Raw genomic sequence first — 6,000 nt, 5'->3', positions numbered from 1 at the left:
TTTGGATGGGAGCAGAGGAAGTGGAGCCTGAGTCATCCTTCAAGTCAGCCCCCTAAGAATAGAGGATTTAAGACTAGAGATTGCCTAGTTGCAATCAGCCTGACTCAGTGTTCATATTATAGGAGGTGAAGAATGGCTTTCACTACAATTCCAAAAACACAGGAGATGGCCCAGAGTCCAGAACCAGGCGAAGGGAGGTCTGAAACATGAGGAGTCTTATTAAATCAATCGATCAAGAAATATTTATAAAGGGCCTAAATGTGTTTACTGTTATATTAGGCAAGAAAAGATCAAACCTCAAGGAAAAGGGGGAAAATAAATAACCAAGGAGGCAGCACATGGGATTACATAACACTACACAGGTAGAATTCGTCTCACAAGAGGGAACCAAAGAGCACAGAGAATACAAATAAAACTCAGAGTGAAAAACAAGAAAAACAATGGGAAAAGAGGATGGATATAAAGAGCTGGTCAAGTAGCAAGAATACATAAATTTTCTAAAAAGTGTGGGGTAAAGAGAGTTACACCTGGCCCAAAAGATGAGGCAGGAGTTGAAGTAACAGGATCAAGTCTAAGGTCATAGAATGTCAGGTCTCAGGGAACCTCGGGGACCTGACCCCTGCTCCCTCCAGGAAGGGAGGCAAGTGTCCTGCCGTCAGGTCACACAAAGAAGCAGACTTCAGACTAGAACCCAGCAATGTAACTCCAGCTCAGGGTCTCAAAGCGAAAGAGAGAAATCATGAAAGCCGTGGCCATGGCCATAAAGAAGAGAAAGAGGTTTGAGAACAGAAAGAGAAGGAATGAATGCTGGATACAGGTGCAAAGCATCCTTAGTGTGGCCTGAATTCTAGGAGGTCCAGCCAAGCAGAAGGAGAGGCCGTGCCTTTGATTTCCACATGCCACGAGATTATTTGAGTTTTAAAATGCCCATTTACCTAGGACGCTTGACTTGACTGCATGTGTCTGCGGACCCTTGGCTTTTTTTTTTTTTTCTTTCCTAACACCTCCTTTTTCTCGTTCAGAAGCACTGAAATACAATTTGAGAAACACTATAGCGCACCCGACCTTTTTCAAATCTCCCAGACAAACTCCAAACTCGCCAGCTTTCCCCATCTCAGGAGTGTGAAATCTTATTTTCCAGTTCTCTGCTCAAATTTAACAAGCCACCTCCTGCTTAACCTTCTTCTGGGAAACCTGAAAGTACCAGACAATTGTATGCCCAACCCTTGCTCCTAGGAGCGCCCCCTCAACTCTCCCCATCAGGAGTCCGGAGAGCCACAATTTCAAGTCTCTGATAATAGCCTTCGGCGACCCAGGGTAACACATTAAGGTTTAACTTACGTCTTTGCACCTTAAATACAAAAGAACATCCCCCCACCCACCAAAAAAACAAAAACAAAAACAAAGGCATCTTTCTAACCGTCCTCCCATCTTCCCATCCTTTGACTTTCAGAGAAGAGCATTTAGACAGCATTTCATTATCTCCAAATTCTCAAAGACTGATTAAGTGAAGCTATGTGGAGACTGGGTTCCTGTTGACAATATTCTTGTTTTTTCTGCTTTCTGGTGAAGATGTATTTAGTAAAAACTACGGCTCTCAATTAAGCAGCTGGGTGACTTATAAATATATATTTATGTTTGAAGCCTAAGTGGCCATTGGCTTCCCTACTGTTTTACTTAGCTAACAAAACAACTCTATCAAAGTAAGTATTATTCCAAAACCCAACTTCCTGAGCAGAATGCTCCCATGTGCTCCATCAGTCTGGCTCTCTGATGAACTACATCGTTTCTTATAAACTGTCCATGGCCCATAAATTTCCAAGCATAAAGGCTATTACTGTGCTGTGCAAATCTGCTGAGAATTTGGGTCTTTCGAACTCCATTTTACCTGGTTGGAAATGAGGCTGGGGGATATCAGTCCATCTCCAAACTTCCTCTCCCCCCACCGCCTTGTCAGCCCCACTCCCATTTTCATCAGTGAGAATCTTTTAATGTGCACAAGATTGGAAAAGGGTTTCTTTTGACTGATTTTAAGCAGCTTCTGCATCAAATTAGCATCTTCTCCCTCGGCAAGTGCTACATATCAGGGAAGAGAAAAGAGAGATTGGGGCAACTTTCTAATTAATCTGGCAAGTGTGGCTGGGAAAACTCGGAAGGTTAAAAAAGAAAATCCTCTTTTCTTGTACCAGTTACTTGATTCTAGACAATAGTGGAAGCGGAGTCACAAGAGGATGCTTCAGGATCCCAGTGAATGGCTACATCTAGTTTACATCAGCCCAAATTATGTTACTTGAGACCATAGAGTTGAAAGGCTGCTACCAGATTCCGGTCGAAAAATGAATAGCAAGTTGGCAGCAGCCTAATCACCACTGGCATCATCTGCTCTTAACGTTTGTGCTTCATAGTGTATGATGGGTTCATAGACGTAATCTCATTTGACCTTCACGAATAGGTACCAAGGGTTTAGAAGGAGAAATGGGGCAATAACATGTCGTTGTCCCTGAGACTTCTTGACAACTCGTTACCAACTTCCTTCAGTTTCATTTATGATAAAAGCAATGAGGGTGGTATCAGCAGTAGGTGTGCAGTGTGATCGGAAAACCAGCGTATCACTAAGCGTTTGCTACAAAGGAAATTAAAACATAAGCCGATGTTTTCTGAAGCTAAACCACTTCAGTTTATCAGCATCAAATCTGACAGTTTTGAGAGCAAATTAATCCACCTTAGAATTTTTAAGGCAGATAGGGAAGACTCTCCAAGTGAAGGAAGGAAGGAAGGAGGAAGATTTCTGTTAACTTCAGACATGATGTTTCCCAGGGTTTTCCCCTTGTGCCAAAGAAGTGGTCTCACCTTGCCATCCCCCATCCTAGAACCTGTCTTTTAACCTTCACACTTCCATTCACATCTCATTAAGTAAACGGTGAGATGCTCTGCTATGGTTAGTCTCTTTGACACAGAATTACAAGTGTTTTGTTGAAGAATTCTTTCTAGCATATGAGAAAACTGTGGTTCTTTGTGTGATGTATTTAGTGCAAAGGGGGCTAGTAAATTCCAAGGAAAGAAGAGACGTTTTGCTTCTTTAATCACTTTAAAACCACTAAAAAAATTTTTTTCCCAGGTAGTTACAATTCTAATGTGAACGCATTCATCAAGTCCACTAACTGTATCGAAGACAGAGGATTTGGGGTAGGGGAGAAGACAGAATGAAATAACATCCCAGCATCTCAGTGTCTGGGTCTAAATATTTCTTTCCATAAAGTCGTACTTATCAGATTACTGTTGCATTTATAATATCATGATGGTTTTCATCTTTCATTTCTTGAAAACTATTGTTTATTGTACTATAATATATATTCCACAACAAGTAGGATTCCACAGTGCCATATTTTTTTTTCCAGATGTAATTCTCCCCACTATTTATATATAAGATTTTCACTAAAATTCTCTTTCCAGGGAAATTTTCAAAATTAATATCATAATTTTTAATAAAATCACAACCATTACATGCCATTGAATGATTTTTAAAATCTCGATATAAAAATCCTAGGTGACTGAACTAAGAAGTAAAAACTAGCACAGAAAGTTATGTTTCACGTTTCCTTGGCGAGTCACTCATTCAAAGTGCTTATTACGTTGTGCAAGATGAGGTTACACTCTCCTGCAAGGTTTCCTTTAAAAAGATCATAAAATCTCACTGTGAATATTTAACTGAAGAGTAATAACATAGTGTCAGATACTTACACAGCATAATGCTGTTACACTCTGCATTGTGACATCTGTCCAGACAGATGTTTAAAACTTAAGTTCTTCAAGACTTTTTTTTTTTTAAGTTCTATAGAAAAAGATCTGGGAATCATTTTTTATGCTAACGCTACTTTGTTACAATTTCACTGTCTACAATTTAATTAATGGAAACAGAGACAGAAAAGCCACTGATTTACATATGCTTTCGGAGAAGAATTTGGTCAAATTAAACGAAACAAAACGAAACAAAAAAACTACAAGTAACTTTCCTTAGGGACATACCATCATCAATCACCTTGTCTTCTTACATGGTTTACATATATATATATATAAAAAATACAGTTTCTTATTTGGGTTTTTTTCTTGATTTGAGTCAGTATAGCAAGTAATTTGATCTCAAAAAGGAATCATTAACCTTCAAAGCAACAATAGCCATGCTTTATTGTTCAGAAAGTTACCTTTCTTCTATGCCATAATGTCGCTGCTAAATATGAATGTGATATATTTCTTTTTAATTAAAAGTAGTTGCATTGTGGTGTGATTTTTAATAACTTCAGCGTCTTCGGATTTGTACATTTTAGATTCATGTTGAAACTTGTACACCACCACATGCTGATTGCAAAATTCATTAGCGCGTAAATCATGTTTTAGGGACCGTCTTTTAAACAAAGTTGGTTTGATGGCGGAGTTCTCACTGGTTGGCTTATTTATAATGAAGGTTTGCCAGACTGAGCCGTTAAGTTAATCAGTAACCAATAAAAGATTTAAACCTATAGCTAGAGATGAATCAATTTATTACTTACAAAGGTTTGGGACTTCTTAATAAACACTCATGAACATATGTTGTAATGGTTACTTCAGAAACCTGACTTCCATGCTGCAGGCAGAGCTTAAAGGAGATTTCCTAGTTCAGTTGAAAACAGAAAAGAGTACACATTGTTTTCCTCTGTTTTATTGTCTGACTACATGTCCATAGAAGATACTCAACTTGATTTGCATTAGAATCAATGTGCAGTTTGCTGTTTCTGTTTTGCAACATGGCTTAGGGTGTCACTGTCACCTGAGATAGAGTCTTTTCACTTAGCCTCGGTTTCTCGTAGGTATTACAACGTCACTAACTTTCAGCAAGGTCACGTGAACTCGCTCTTGGAAGGTTCTGATGTTATAATCTTATTCAGTAAATTTTTATGGAAGAAAACCATGATGCCAAACATAATTAGGACCACATTAAAAGGGTGGGCAAAAGCTTCTTTTCCTCCACTGGACCATTTTAGAAAACAAACAAGAAGTGTGAAACCTTATGCCTTTACCACTGGAATTTATGTAAAAGCTGTGAAACCTTGGGAAAAAAAATCTCTGGGTCTCAGTTTCCTTATCGTTAAAATGATGTAGAGGGAGGGGTAAAGGCTTGAAAGCGATCGTATCTAAATTCCTAGCACATACTGAAATTATATGATCTTATGAGTCCGTTACAATCCCCTTTTAACTCAGAAGAACACACTTGCACCTCCAAAGCTAATGCAAAGACATGCAATGGAGTCTTTCCAACAAATTGTTACCCAGAGTGATTACTTGTACTCACAGACCATGTTCTCACAAAGTTAAGGGAAGGTTTAAGGTTTTTGTCTAGAAAATTCAGGTCAATCTAATCTATGATGGGGTCAGACAATCAAGATTTAAGAAAAGAATAAACATTCACAACCATGTGGGGGATGAATTATTCAGATGACTGCTCAGATTTCTACTTCCTTTTGCCAGGGTCTCTAAACATTCTCTCCGTGTTTTTCTTTATAAGGCTTTGGGGGTGAAGTTCCTGGGTTCTTTTTTTTTTTTTTTTTTTTTTTTTCTGTTTATTTTTAATTCTTTCAGTCAACAAAGGAGATACATAAAACATATTCACCCAAACAGTATCTTTTGCTAAGTTAAAAATAATTGTAAATATAGTAACCAGGAGACCGTGATAGTTGGCTGTCTTGAAATGAATCGAATTTAAGGGGAAAACTCGCTTCTACCAAGGGACTCAAGTACAAAACTATGTCTTCCTAATTCACCTTCCACTTGTGCCCACAGTTTAATATATCAGAAGAGCAGAAATATTTTGTGTCCCTTTTGTGCTTGATAATAAAACAAAAATAGGGGGCGGGAAGGGAAAATCCCACCTGGAGTAAATTTTGAGTTGTATCTGGTGGAATAATTTCTATCACAAAAACATCATACCCGTTCCAAATCTGTTCAGAGCGTGATCTCAAATGTTGT

The sequence above is a fragment of the Camelus bactrianus genome, chromosome 15, assembly GCF_048773025.1.
Source record: "Camelus bactrianus isolate YW-2024 breed Bactrian camel chromosome 15, ASM4877302v1, whole genome shotgun sequence".
Lineage (NCBI taxonomy): Eukaryota > Metazoa > Chordata > Mammalia > Artiodactyla > Camelidae > Camelus > Camelus bactrianus.
Note: the sequence above shows the minus strand (reverse complement) of the source record.